Genomic DNA, 13,043 nt, shown 5'->3' on the forward strand with positions numbered 1-13,043 from the left:
AGTTGTAAACTCCCTCTACCCCATTACCACCATTGCTGCTGTTGTCTCTGTTGTCTCCGCAGCCTCCACCTCCTTCACTCCGTTCTTGATCCGTCGTCAGCTCCCCCACCTCTAGTGTATTCCTTGCGGTATTTCCAGTCGCCTCCACCTCTGAAACGGGGCATGCAGCAGCACCACGACGTCCAGGGAGAAGGCTTCGAGTCCGGCGCCCGCCTTGGGAGCTCCAGGGCGGCCAGGCTCCACACCGAAAAACTAGCTGTTAGCTGAAGAGATCCCCGGCGTACGTCCAAAATCTCCTGCCGGCACACAGAGTCAGCAGCAGCCGGGATGATCGCCGCAGCGGCAGCCTTCGCAGGTAGACACGCCCCCTCCAAACACATGGGGTCTAATGGCGAGCGGGCGAGAGAAAATAAACGCCAACTTTTCTTCAGAGAGTAAGCTTGTTTGGTTAACCTCTGCAGCGTGTAATGCTACAAACAGCCTCACATGTCGGAAAACCGCATTTCAATTCAGCCCGGTTACATTTTAATAACCCCCGGACAGGAGTCCACGAACAGAGCGCCGCAGCAGCTCAAGCGGCTGCCGCCATGTTTCCCAAGTCCATACTGGTTTTTTTTTTCTTACACCCTGACAAGGTCTGTATTGCTAGGCCTTTGAGGCCTGTTCTGACATGATCCCAGGTCGTCCCCCTACATTACTGTGCACCAGGGTGACATTTCCCAGGGCTTAGACCCCCTGCATAGCGATTCCCTTGCACACAATATCCAGCTGACACCCAGCCCCACTAATTAAAGCCTTCTCCAGGAGAGCTCCCAGTAAGTCTTTTAGGCTGACACCCTGCCCCCTATGATTGGACCATCCCCAGGAACCCACGGTGCCCTTATCTCCTTTTATAATGGATTATGAAGATGACTCCGAAGGGATGGAGGACCCCCTGGCCGAACTCCCTTGGGATAATGACTTATACGATGCGGTGGACGCATCTATCTACAGGGCATTATCGGAGGCCATGGCCCCTTTAGAGGAGCGGCTGTCATGCCAGATAGAGCAAGCATGTGCAAAGATATCAGCTCCCCCCACAGCTCCTGCTCCCCCTTCAGAGGTCCCAGGGCCCCCGATCTAGATCCAGTCCCTGCCAAGCGCCCCGCAAATCTGGAGTGGACTTGGAAGTCTTTGACAGGATCAAGCAGGCTTTCTTGACCAGCCAACCTCCCTTGCCAGTAGGGGATGAGGGTTTCCCAATGCTAATGTCACAGATAACGATGCAGGGGACCCTGATAATGAACCTGGCTCCTCTAGACTATGGCTCCCCTCCAGGCCGCCCAGGGCTCACAGAGTACCTCAGATATGCATGACCCAGATGAAATTATACATTCCGCTCTTCCGAACGGGCCCCAGCTGACAGGTGCAACAGAGCATCGTCGCTCTCTCCTAATTTAAGTGCACCCTAAACTGGGAGATCTCGCAGACTCAGAGGAGGGCGCCATTGTCCAGGGAGGCCTTTTTGGAGAACTATTTGTTAAAGAACTTGGCAAATTTTTCAATACCTTTACCTTCCCCGATAAAGTCCAGAGTTGCATTAAAAAAGTTTTCCCTCGTGTTTTCCACGGGGCCGGTCGTGGTAGAGGCCGCTCGACCGGCTGCCTGTCCAAACAGTATCCTCCAAGAGGGCAAGGCTCCATACAACGCCAGTTCCAAAACCACTCCCGCTTCAGGAATTTCTACTCCATGAGAGGTCGACATGACAGAGGCAGAGGATTCTGAGGAGCGGCAAACTCCTCAAGTCCCGGTGAGTGTTCTCCCTTCTTCCCTGTTAAAGGTAAGGTGGGACATTTTTTTCAGACTTGGACTTCCATCACAGGGGACGCTTGGGTCCAGCAGACAGTACAAGGGTTTCAGATAGAATTTTTGGGCAACCTTCACAAGGAGTAAAGCGTGTCCCATTCAGTTCTCACAGAAAGAGGCCGCCCTGGTGGACGAGGAAGTCGCGTCCCTCTTCACCAAGAGTGCAGTTTCCCTCTCAACCCCTCATCACCTGGGATTCATCAGCAATATCTTTCTGGTTGACAAGACCGACAGGGGCCAAAGACCAGTGATAAACCTCAGTGAATTCAGCGAGTGGTTGGTTTACTGCTACTTCAAAATGGAGGGTATTCACCTACACAGTAATGTCCTACAACCCTTGGACTGGGTGGTACGGCTAGATGTCAAGGACGCCTACCTGGTCATTCCAATTTTCCCGCCTCACTGTCGGATCCTTCAGTTCATATGGTGCTACAGACGTACAAGTTCACCGCTCTTCCTTTTGGCCTATACTCAGCCCCTAGGTGCTTCACCAAGGTACTCAAACCAGTAGTGGAATACGGGAGGGCTCGGGGTATACAAATGATAGTGTATCTGGATGATCTGGGGTATACAAATGATAGTGTATCTGGATGATCTGCTCCTGATGAACCAGTACCCATGCCAGCTGTCCTCCCACCTCCAGAAGGCAGTGGATCTCCTTCAGAGCCTAGGCTTTTTAGTGAACGAGAAAAAGTTGCTCCTAACACCTGCTCAGAGCTTGACATTTCTAGGATTTGTAATAGACTCCACCTCATCCACTCTAAGTCTACCATCCAGGAAGGTGTCGAAGATTCGACACGAGTTGAGGTGCACTCTCACCAGACAACAGGTGTCTCTCCGGCCAATAGCTCGGGTAGTGAGCCTCCTCTCCACATCGATCCAGGCCATTTTTCAGGGGCCCATTCACTATCGGGCTCTGTAGCGTCTGAAGGCCGCATACCTATGCAGAGGGTATCCCTATTACCAAAAGGTGGTACTTTCCCAGGAAGCCCAAGAGGAAATCCAGTGGTGGTTAGACCATATGGACTCCTTGAATGGCTGAGCAATCTTCAGATCAGCCCCTGACTTGGTCATAGAATCAGACACTAGCAGGGCAGGCTGGGGCACCAGATACATTGCTTTCTCTCCGGGAGGATTGTGGTCTCCAGAAGAACGAAAGTTACGTATCAACTGTTTGGAGATACTAGCAGGCTCTTTTGCAGGTGTTGCTGGATGAAGGATTCCATCCAGTCATGTGTCCTCCTAAAAATGGACAACATCTCGGAGGTCCGTTACATTAATCACTTAGGGAGCATTGTTCCAAAGCCCTCTCGGACCTCGCCGCCAGCTTTTGGCAGTATTGCCTGGAACATCAAATATCTGTCATGGCAGAGTACCTGCCCAGCCAGGAGAACCAAGTGACCAACTTTCATTCCCGCAATTTCAGGGACTCCAGTCTTTGGAAGCTAGACCCAGAGGTCTTTGCGATATTGCACGACCGTTGCGGTCCTTTCTCGGTGGACCTGTTTACCTCGAGATTAGACCACCAACTCCCCGCTTCTTCAGCTGGAGGCCGGACCCTCTAGCAGTGTCCATGGATGCTTTCCTCCTGGACTGGAGTTGGGAGAAGGGATACTCCTTTCCCCCCTTTGCAATGATCCCAAGGACGTCAGCGAGGTCAGGATCCAACGGGCAGCAGTGATTCTGATCACTTCCTTTTGGAGATTGCAAGTTTGGTTTCCAGTTCTACTGGAACTTTCCTGGGATTCTTCAATCCTACTCCCCCGGTTTCCGATTTTCCTCTTGAATCCCGACCAAGCTCCTCATCCACTTATTCAGGAGAACTCGTTGTGGCTCATGGCATGGCAGATTACAAGGGATGATAGTAGGTCTTGGGCCTTTTGAAAAAGGTTGAAAACTTCATGTCGCACTGTCAAAAGATACAGATCTGCATGGGGCAGATGGTCCAGTTCGTGTATACGATTGAGTCTTAATCCCCTGGATGCAAATATAGTGCACATTCTTAATTTTCTAGCACACTTGCCTTTTAGAGGTTTAGCTTACAGATCAATAAATATCTTCCGGTCAGCCATTTCAGGCGGCCTGTGCCGCTAAACAATGTGGCAATTGGGGAGCGCCCCATGGTGGGCAGGTTGTTGCGAGGTATCAGACTCTCTCTACCTCCAGAGCCCCATTACTCAGCTCTTTGGGATGTGAACCAGGTTCTCAACCTGTTCCTCTCCTTGCAGCCTAATCATTTTCTGTCAAGTAAGGAACTGTCCGCTAAGCGAGCTATGCTGATCTGCCTCATCTCTTGAAGCTGCGTCTCAGATGTGAGGGCATTAGACATCCCGGGCAGGATATTTTACCCTAACGTAGTAATGTTCACACTCCACAGATGAACGAAGTGTCACACAAGAGTCATCACTTACCCAGAATTTCTGGATTCCCCTGAGCTGTGCGTTGTCCAGTTCCTGAAGACATATGAGCAGATGCCCGAAGAGTTTCGTCCCCCAGGGGTGCGACAGCTTCTCACTGCACTGCGTAAGCCTTTTAAGGCCGTTTCTTCACCCACCAGAGCTAGGTGGATTAGATGGGTAATGCAGGAAGCTGGAATTAACCTGCAGATTTGTGGGGGCCCACTTGGCACAAGGTGTGATGGCCTCTAAGGCATTTGGCTTGGGTGCCCGTTTGAAGGATATCCTGAATCCGGCAGATTGGTCTTCGGACTTTACCTGTAAGAGGTTCTACTTCAGGCCGGTGCACGAAATGGCTCACCTCATGGTGAGCAAGCTTTAAAATAGCATAATCATTACCTCCAGTACTGACATAGAATGAAAAATGTCCTAGCTATCGTAACGGAATGTTGCAAATCTATTAAGGACTTGGAGGCAAGGATTATCCCACCCAAGGGTTTCCCTATGAAGAACGCCCTCCCCTTATAACAGTAAGCAATACTGCTGAGTTTTGAAATTGTCTTGGTTGACGGAACTGATTTTATTGCACAATAACTGCTGTCGTCTGAAGGCTTTAGTGGTTACGTGGTCAGGTGGTGACAATGTCCCTTGGTAGGATCTGAAGCAAACCAGAATTCATGAAGGTGATCCAATGGCTGACTTTGCGCAACGAAAGAGGGAGAAGGGTCTGTAATGATGGACTATGTTGGGCCAATATGCCCCCAGATTGGACGTCGCAGGACTGTTCTGTATTGGATGTTTTTCACTACAGTTTTTCCCAAGTGTTCATGGGAAATGTAGTTTATGTTTCGTATTACATGATGGCTGCTGTTAAAATAAAAGTGAAGAAAGAAGGCATAATCCTCACCTCCGAGTCCTTAATAGAATTAAAACTTTCCGTTACGATAGCTTAGGACCTTTTTCATTCTGATCTTGTTTTTCTCATAGTCATTCCCACGTATCATAGCTTATAGGGGCACTCAAACAGATAGACAACATTTTCCGAGTTACATTTTGTGTGTGTGCGTTGCTCCCATATTCACATGCCTAAACCCAAAGTCTTTGAATAACTAGTAAAGAACAGGCAGTACACTGACCACAGGGATAATGGCCTGAAACAATAGAGAGATTTCAGAGAGTGTTTTGTCAAGGGAGGTTCCTTCTTACTGGTATATTATGGACCAAGATGTCTCTGAAGCTCTTATTCTTTCTGGACAAGAAAATAGGTTTTTCGAAGGATAGCTAATTGGATTTCAGGATGTACCAGTGTTTGTTTATGATTTTCTTATATGTGCTGACGAAAATTAAGGCTTTTTTCTCATTTCTCTTACAATCCTCTAATAGGGCCTCTCTCTGATTGTTCTGGGATCATTTATTTGCCTTCTCAATGATCTGTATGAGGTATTCATGTTCCAGTAATTTGTCTGTGAGGTTCTCTGCTTCCTACTTGAAGTTGTTGATCTCTGAAAGATTTCACCTAATGCATAAAAACCGGCCTACTGGGAGTTTCTCCCTCAGGGCCCGTGAGTGTGCACTTTTGAAATGTAGAAGTCTGTTTTTATCAGTTGGTTTGGATTATAATCTTGTAGAAAACTTGCCATTTTTTGCTCCGATAGTTAAATCCAAGAATGATGCTTTATGATTATTAGAGGTCATCGTGAACTTCAGGAAGTGGTTACGATCATTCAGCCAATGTAAGAATGCTGCTGCTTTTCCATCCCATTCCATAACTTCATTTCGGTCTCATGGATCATATTTCTCCAAAGGGGATATACACAAATGGATCATAAATAGTACATAACGTGGACCTTGCCTCAACTCTGTTGGTTGCGAAGTAATTAGTTTCTTTACCACCATGTGACTTTCTGATTGGCCACCTACATTGGCAACATCCCTTATGAATGAGAAATATATTTTGTTCAATCTATTTTTGAAATTTGCTTAGATACACAGCATGATTTCAGACCTTCATCTACTAGTCATCCATAAAGGCGAATTTGGAGACTGTCAGCTCAAAGATAAAAATCCTGGCAGCCAGTTGTAGATGTGATTTCAATCTACCTCCAAGTAGCTCAAGGATTATTGAACGTTTGGTCTGACATCTGACATCGCCTTCCAAGAACACGGATAGGCTCAAGGCCCACAAGCTCTTAAATTTGAAAGACAATTTTAGTTCAGATGATCTCTACCTTCAGGTAGAACCACAACATGTATTAACACAGAACGAGCTTGATAAAAGTAACTTTGAACAAACTTTGGTATTTCCCTAAATTATACCTCTTCTATAAGAAGTCAATTGGCATCCATGGCAGTGCTTGAAGAGATCTTTCTGCAATTTGTACATATAAATGATCTATCAGCCCTCACCAAAAATATGTTACCACAACACATTCAGAATCTCATTGCGTGTTTCTGAAATCCGCGTGTCCACATGCCTATAAGGGAGGAGTGGCACCTGCATAGTATGCTTTAATAAGAGAGAGGAGCCTCTTGCTCACAGTGCCAACTCAACAATTTGCTCACTGTGGTGAGAGTCCTTTTCTTTTGGTTCTAACTTATTTTGAATGACCCACTGCCTCTAATACAGGTAATGGAGCAAGTTCGCCTCATCAATTCAGTCATACAGGACTAAAGTCAGTTTTAGTCTGCTTCACACATAGCCATCACACAGTGAGATGCCCCGCTCCCTGGACACTTCTGTGGGTTTCAGGGATTTTGTAAAAGTATGGGGTATATATATATTGTGTGAGTGGCAAATAATATGCAGTAGCAAGTAGGACCTAACCCATTTGCCCCTGGATAACAGAATAACTATGTCTCTGTAAACATCCCATCACTTGATTTGCTGCAATTCTGCCACAAAATATTAGCTGGTTCAATGAGTACCTGTCCCTTCTCCATCAGTCTTGCCCCTTTCCGTCTACGATTTCATTTCAAATGCACCACAGTTAAATGCTGATCCTCCTCCAGACCTGCTGGAGAAACGTCCTCCAATGGCTTTTAAAGTATTTTCGTTTCATTTCTGAGACATTTGACATTCCAAATATGCATTGTTAATACGTTACCTTCTCTGTCTGCCCTGTCTTGTGAACTAGCAGATCCAACAAGACAGCAAAAATTGGGGAAGCTGACGTGTGCTCCTGCTCTGAGTGACCAGTAAAATTCAGGCAAATCTAAGTAGAAAGTAGGGAATAATGAGCTTTCTTGAAGCATCATAATGAAATCTAGCACAGATTCAGTCCTCCGTAAGACTGTAAATACACACTCCACCCGATTTCAAGCCTTCGCCAAGGCCCTGGATAAAGAGTATCATAAGAATTCGTGGTCAAATCACAGAATTTAGAGTATTCAAGTCCCCTCGGTCTCTAACTTATTCCCATGCATGCGTTTTGTGATTACAATCTGGATGCACATGCACACAAAAAGATGAGAGTCATCTCTTCCAGGCGCTAGAGAGAACTTTGCTTATAGCTTCCCATCACAATAGCAGAAATAATTAAAAGCCCTAACTAGCTATGCTTTTAGCAGAGGAAAATGCATTGAAGAAACAAACAAACATTCTGAAATAGCTATTGTTGGAGATTGTTAGAGATGCAGGACTAGACAGAGACACATTTCTTAAAAAAAAAAGATATTTTTATTGATTTTATTGCTTCATTATAGAAAAAGGATCAAACTCACAAACAAAGGGGAGACTTTAAATGTAACAGAGATGATGAATATCGCACCCTTAAGATGGCATATGTGTCCATTGTTACATAATAACAAGTCATGTTTATAAACTGTACTTAGCAGCGGATGAGAGAATTATTGTATAAATACAGGAATCAAATAATATCACAATATGTATATAGCGGTTGGGAGGAGGCAGGTTGGAGGAGGAGGGATGGTAAGCATATGACCACATGCGTCAGAGTTGTTTAATCGGGGATTCAACTTTTCAATAAAGAACGTTTGAGTCCAATTTACCTTTTTTTGTGGGAGGTAGCCCTTTCCTGAGAGTCGTATGGGACGTCCCGTGGCTCTGGGCAATGGTGGGTTGGCGAAGTTTGGGGAGTATGGGGGATAGTGTTGTGTTCAGAGGTTTGGAGTGGGGAGGATGTAGTAATCATGTTGCAGAGTATGAATATGAATCCAATGAGAAGGAGCTAGCGGTAGCTCGCGGAGACCCCGGGAGTAGCTTGTATAGCCCTTCAGCCTTTCCGGCTCCATTTGCCCGCCCTCACCCAAACCAGTCGCTCGGATTGGAGCTAAGCTGGGGTGGGGGCGGGCGAAGAGGACGACGCTCCTCTCCTGGAGCTGCAGACTCCTCTCGTGAGAGTCTGACTCTTGTGGCGTCATCGTCGGGTGCCAGCGCGGAGCAGTAGGAGACGTGCCTTCCACCGCAGGTAAGCTCAATGGTGGAATTAGGGATCCCGTGGGAGGGATGACTGACAAGGCGTCAGAGAGCGCCGGTTAGGAAGGAAAAACGAGTGGAACAGAGGGCAGAAGGGGCACAAAAAACAAAACAAAAACTAGTGGAACAGAGGGCAGAAAGGCACAAAAAACGAGTGGAACAGAGGGCAAAAGGGCACAAAAAACGAGTGGAACAGAGGGCAGAAGGGCACAAAAAACGAGTGGAACAGAGGGCAGAAGGGGCACAAAAAATGAAGGAAAAATGAGTGGAACAGAGGGCAGAAAGGCACAAAAACGAGTGGAACAGAGGGCAGAAAGGCACAAAAAACGAATTGAACAGAGGGCAGAAGGGCACAAAAAACGAGTGGAACAGAGGGCAGAAGGGCACAAAAAAGAAGGGGAAAACGAGTGGAACAGAGGGCAGAAAGGCACAAAAAACGAGTGGAGCAGAGGGCAGAAGGGCACAAAAAACAAGTGGAACAGAGGGCAGAAGGGCACAAAAAACAAGGGGAAAACGAGTGGAACAGAGGGCAGAAGGGCACAAAAAACGAGTGGAACAGAGGGCAGAAGGGCACAAAAAACAAGGGGAAAACGAGTGGAACAGAGGGCAGAAGGGCACAAAAAACGAGTGGAACAGAGGGCAGAAGGGCACAAAAAACAAGGGGAAAACGAGTGGAACAGAGGGCAGAAAGGCACAAAAAACGAGTGGAACAGAGGGCAGAAGGGCACAAAAACAAGGGGAAAACGAGTAGAACAGAGGGCAGAAGAGCACAAAAACGAGTGGAACAGAGGGCAGAAGGGCACAAAAACAAGGGGAAAACGAGTGGAACAGAGGGCAGAAGGGCACAAAAAACAAGGGGAAAACGAGTGGAACAGAGGACAGAAAGGCACAAAAAAGGAGTGGAACAGAGGGCAGAAAGGCACAAAAAACGAGTGGAACAGAGGGCAGAAGGGCACAAAAAACAAGGGGAAAACGAGTGGAACAGAGGGCAGAAAGGCACAAAAACGAGTGGAACAGAGCGCAGAAGGGCACAAAAAACAAGGGGAAAACGAGTGGAACAGAGGGCAGAAGGGCACAAAAAACAAAAGGCACAGAGGCATAATACAGAATACAAAAATATAGGGGCAGCTAAGAACGAAGGCAAAACGGGCAGAGAGGCACGGGGGCAGCGAGGGGAACAGAAGGGAAAACCGGGCAGAGACACGGGGCAGCGAGGGGTACAGAAGGAAAGACCGGGCAGAGAGAGCACGGGGACAGCGAGGGGAACAGAGGGAAGAAAAAGGGGCACGGACCACGTACAGGCAGCGGGGGAAGACAGACAACAGCAGTCACAGACACAACAATGATAATACAGGCAATACAATAAAAGCAATAAAAAGTTGAAAGGCACATGTATAGGTTACCGTTACTTGGCAGGCAGGTAAAAATAGATACAGCCAGGATCAGCAGTAGGATTTTCGTGCTGCTGTGTGATTGCTCACTTTCCACAAGCCCTTGGGTACCACTGCCTCTTACAACTCTGCAGTTATCTGTGTCCAGTAGTCAAGGCCAAGCTCATGATGAGGCGGGGGGAGTAGAGGGGTATGGGGGGCATGGGATTGAGGGGGCATGACTGTTAAGTCATGGTTCAGGGCCACTGGTATTATGTGGCACTGGGGGACCAAATTATGCAGCAAGTTTGACAAAATCGTGCAGCAAAAAAGACAATTATATGGTGTATTGCAGCTAATTTTGTGATAGTACTACTTTATTGTTTTGTAATTTGTCCTCTGCAGCATTGTCTTAGAAATTTTGGACCTATTAATTGAAATGTCTTGAAGCGTCACAAATCCAAAGTCATTTCTTTTGGTGTTCTAGGGAACTCTTAAGTCAGGCCTGTCTTGGGTATTTTGTTCAAACCACAGTATGGGCTCTGATGAAATTAGGCTTTAAGTCAATGAAACTAGGCATGGGGGGTCTCTCTGAAAAATGCGCGAGTTGCTTCGGGTTCAGTAGCTCACGGCGATTTTCACTGGCCAGAAGTAGCTCTGACTACACAAAAGGTTGGAGACCCCTGGTCTAACGTTAGTCTTCTCTGCTTAGGGTCACCTCGGTCCATGCCTGCTATGGGGGTCCGTCAGTGAATGATAACCAGGCCCCTGGGGCAGGATTTTATCTGTAGATGGAAGAGAGAGAGAAGGGTGCCAGTGATGCAACCAGTCACCCGTAATAGCGTTTTTACTGTAGGGTGGTCTGGTCCTGCTCCTCCACCTGGAAACAGGGCCACTAATCTCCCGCTCTGCAACCCACCTGGAGATCGGTCCCCACAGGCACCATCAATGCCCCAGCGAGGCCGACTCAGGGCAGGGTTGTGTCCTCAGGCATCCAGGGGCGAGTCCAATTCTATCCCAGCTGCAGCAGGCGGTCCGCACCAGTGAGGGGGATCCAAGCTGTGCAGTTCAGGTTCCCAGCCCAGGTGCCACCCTGCCGCTGCAGGCTCCAAGTACGAGAGACGGGTCAGTGCTAGCCCCAGATCCAGGACCTCACGTCAGAATGTCGTAGTTCTCAAGGTGCGTTTCAGGCCACCCAGCAGCCAAAGATGATCAGTGGTGTAGGTGGTAGGAAGAGAGGGAGCCCAGCAGGGTTCCGTCACCCCTGCCTCAAGCTCACCCATGACCTCTGTCACCGCAGGGCCTCCGAGGCAGGCTGGGTCAACCCTCACCCCAGCTGTAAGGGACTGCACCTTAAGCTGTAGCCGACTAGGGCCCCAGAGGCGCCAGGCGTGGTTCCCACCGCAGGAGAAATCCTGTGGGCCTAGGAAAGGTAATTCAAGGGCCAGCCCTAGCTGCCACAGTTCCTAGCACCTCCAGCTGTTTGATGTGGTGGCAGCTGCGTCTCAACCAAGCGAGTCTTATCGCTGAAGTGAACTCCTCAGGCGCTTGCTGGCCTGCCGCGCCAAACGGGGGGGCAGGCAACAGGAAAGATGGATCCAGCAGCATCCCACAACTACGGCCCCCTCAGCCGCAAAGGATCCAGGCTGAGCGGCGCCCAGTCCGGTGTTGGGGCGAACTACGCTCTCCCTAGTGTCAGGCGGGTGGGGGGAGTGTCCAGGGGGAGCCAGCGAGGTCTGCATTTAGAAGTATGTGCCGGTGCAAGGGGGAAGGTGGCCACCTAGAAGGCCCCGCTAGCGCAGTCACTTACACCTCCCTCTACCAGCCAGCGGACCACAGCTGAAGCCATAGGCCTCTCCCCTCGTAAGTCCTCAGCTCAGCTCGGCTCACGTCGAGAGTCTCCACAGTCCCCTGACCGCTCAGCAGGCTGGCATCAGCAGTGGTGATTGCTCTGTGTGGAAGAAGGGGAGGGCGGGCCCTGCGGGGCACTGCAGCCCCGCCTCAGGCTCGCCAGCTGCCACTGCCGCTTTGTGGCCTCCGCTCCAGCAGCGGCCAACAGCAGCTCGGCGGCACGAAGACGCCACCAGATTGCTTCCGCCACCTGCATGGTTGGTGCCAGGACAGGATGCTCACTCTTTCAACAAGGCTGCATGAGGATTTGGCTTGCTACCTCCCAGATACGGGTGGCAGGCTCCGGAGCTTCAGTACCATGCGGCCATTTTGGTCGACAGCTAGGCCACGCCGCCCGGGCAGAGACACATTTCTAACCGTCCACTGGATGTGGATGGCCCCTTTAGTCTCCTCTGTCGTTATCAGCTGCACTAGTTTCTCAATTTCTCAAACCCATATTTATTATGGAACAGAAACTCCACACCCTCACATATAAACAAGTCCATTGTGGCAAAAAACAGGCTACGCTTTCTGAGAATTAAGACCAATAAAACGCTATAGACCTGACCCCTCCGATGCATCTTACCAAGGACATTTTGTTCTTGGAAAATACCTACCCTGCTGCTTGGCCATGAGAATGTAAGTCAGTATCATATTAGCTTTGTTTCCTTCCTTTTCTTAGTACATTTCTTTAACAAGACAAGGGCCAGACTGTTCCCATGGGGAGCAGGGTCAAGACTGATTTGCATATGGCTGGGTCTAAATTGGAACAGCGTGGCATGAATAAAAAATTGATTTAACCCATATCTGTGACTGGGGGTGAATGTTTGATTTGTTCAGCATTTCATCCACCATCTGTTTTTTTTTGCATTTGAACCCCTGAAGTGGGAAGGGTATCCCCAGACGTGGGTCCGTTGCTCGTTACGCCACCAGATTCAGCTAGCCTGGCTGATCAGGGGTGATACTCCATAACAAGTCCCAGGATGCTTGTTTCTGGTCCAGGAAGGTCCTACCTCTATCAAACAGAGAACCTTATATTTTTGGAACCCACAGGTAATTTTCACTGAAGCCTTCAACTTCCCTCACAGATCCAGTTTTGTAGTGTAG

The 13,043-nt window shown here is 48.6% G+C and overlaps 1 protein-coding gene across 4 annotated transcripts in view; it reads right to left on the minus strand.

The window, feature by feature from the left end:
• LOC144763479 (E3 ubiquitin-protein ligase PHF7-like) overlaps nt 1–13,043 on the minus strand; it is a 1,848,469-nt gene that overhangs the window by 1,611,946 nt on the left and 223,480 nt on the right. The window contains exon 2 of one of the 4 annotated variants that reach the window (XM_078649102.1): nt 7,346–7,453. The exons of 2 other annotated variants lie outside the window; for them this stretch is intronic. The gene's annotated coding sequence lies outside the window, so the exon portion shown is untranslated. Of the gene's footprint in view, nt 1–7,345; nt 7,454–8,249; nt 8,398–13,043 lie in introns of those variants that run through there. One more of the 4 variants, XM_078649103.1, reaches the window with a different exon arrangement.

Source organism: Lissotriton helveticus, chromosome 6 (assembly GCF_964261635.1).
Source record: "Lissotriton helveticus chromosome 6, aLisHel1.1, whole genome shotgun sequence".
NCBI lineage: Eukaryota > Metazoa > Chordata > Amphibia > Caudata > Salamandridae > Lissotriton > Lissotriton helveticus.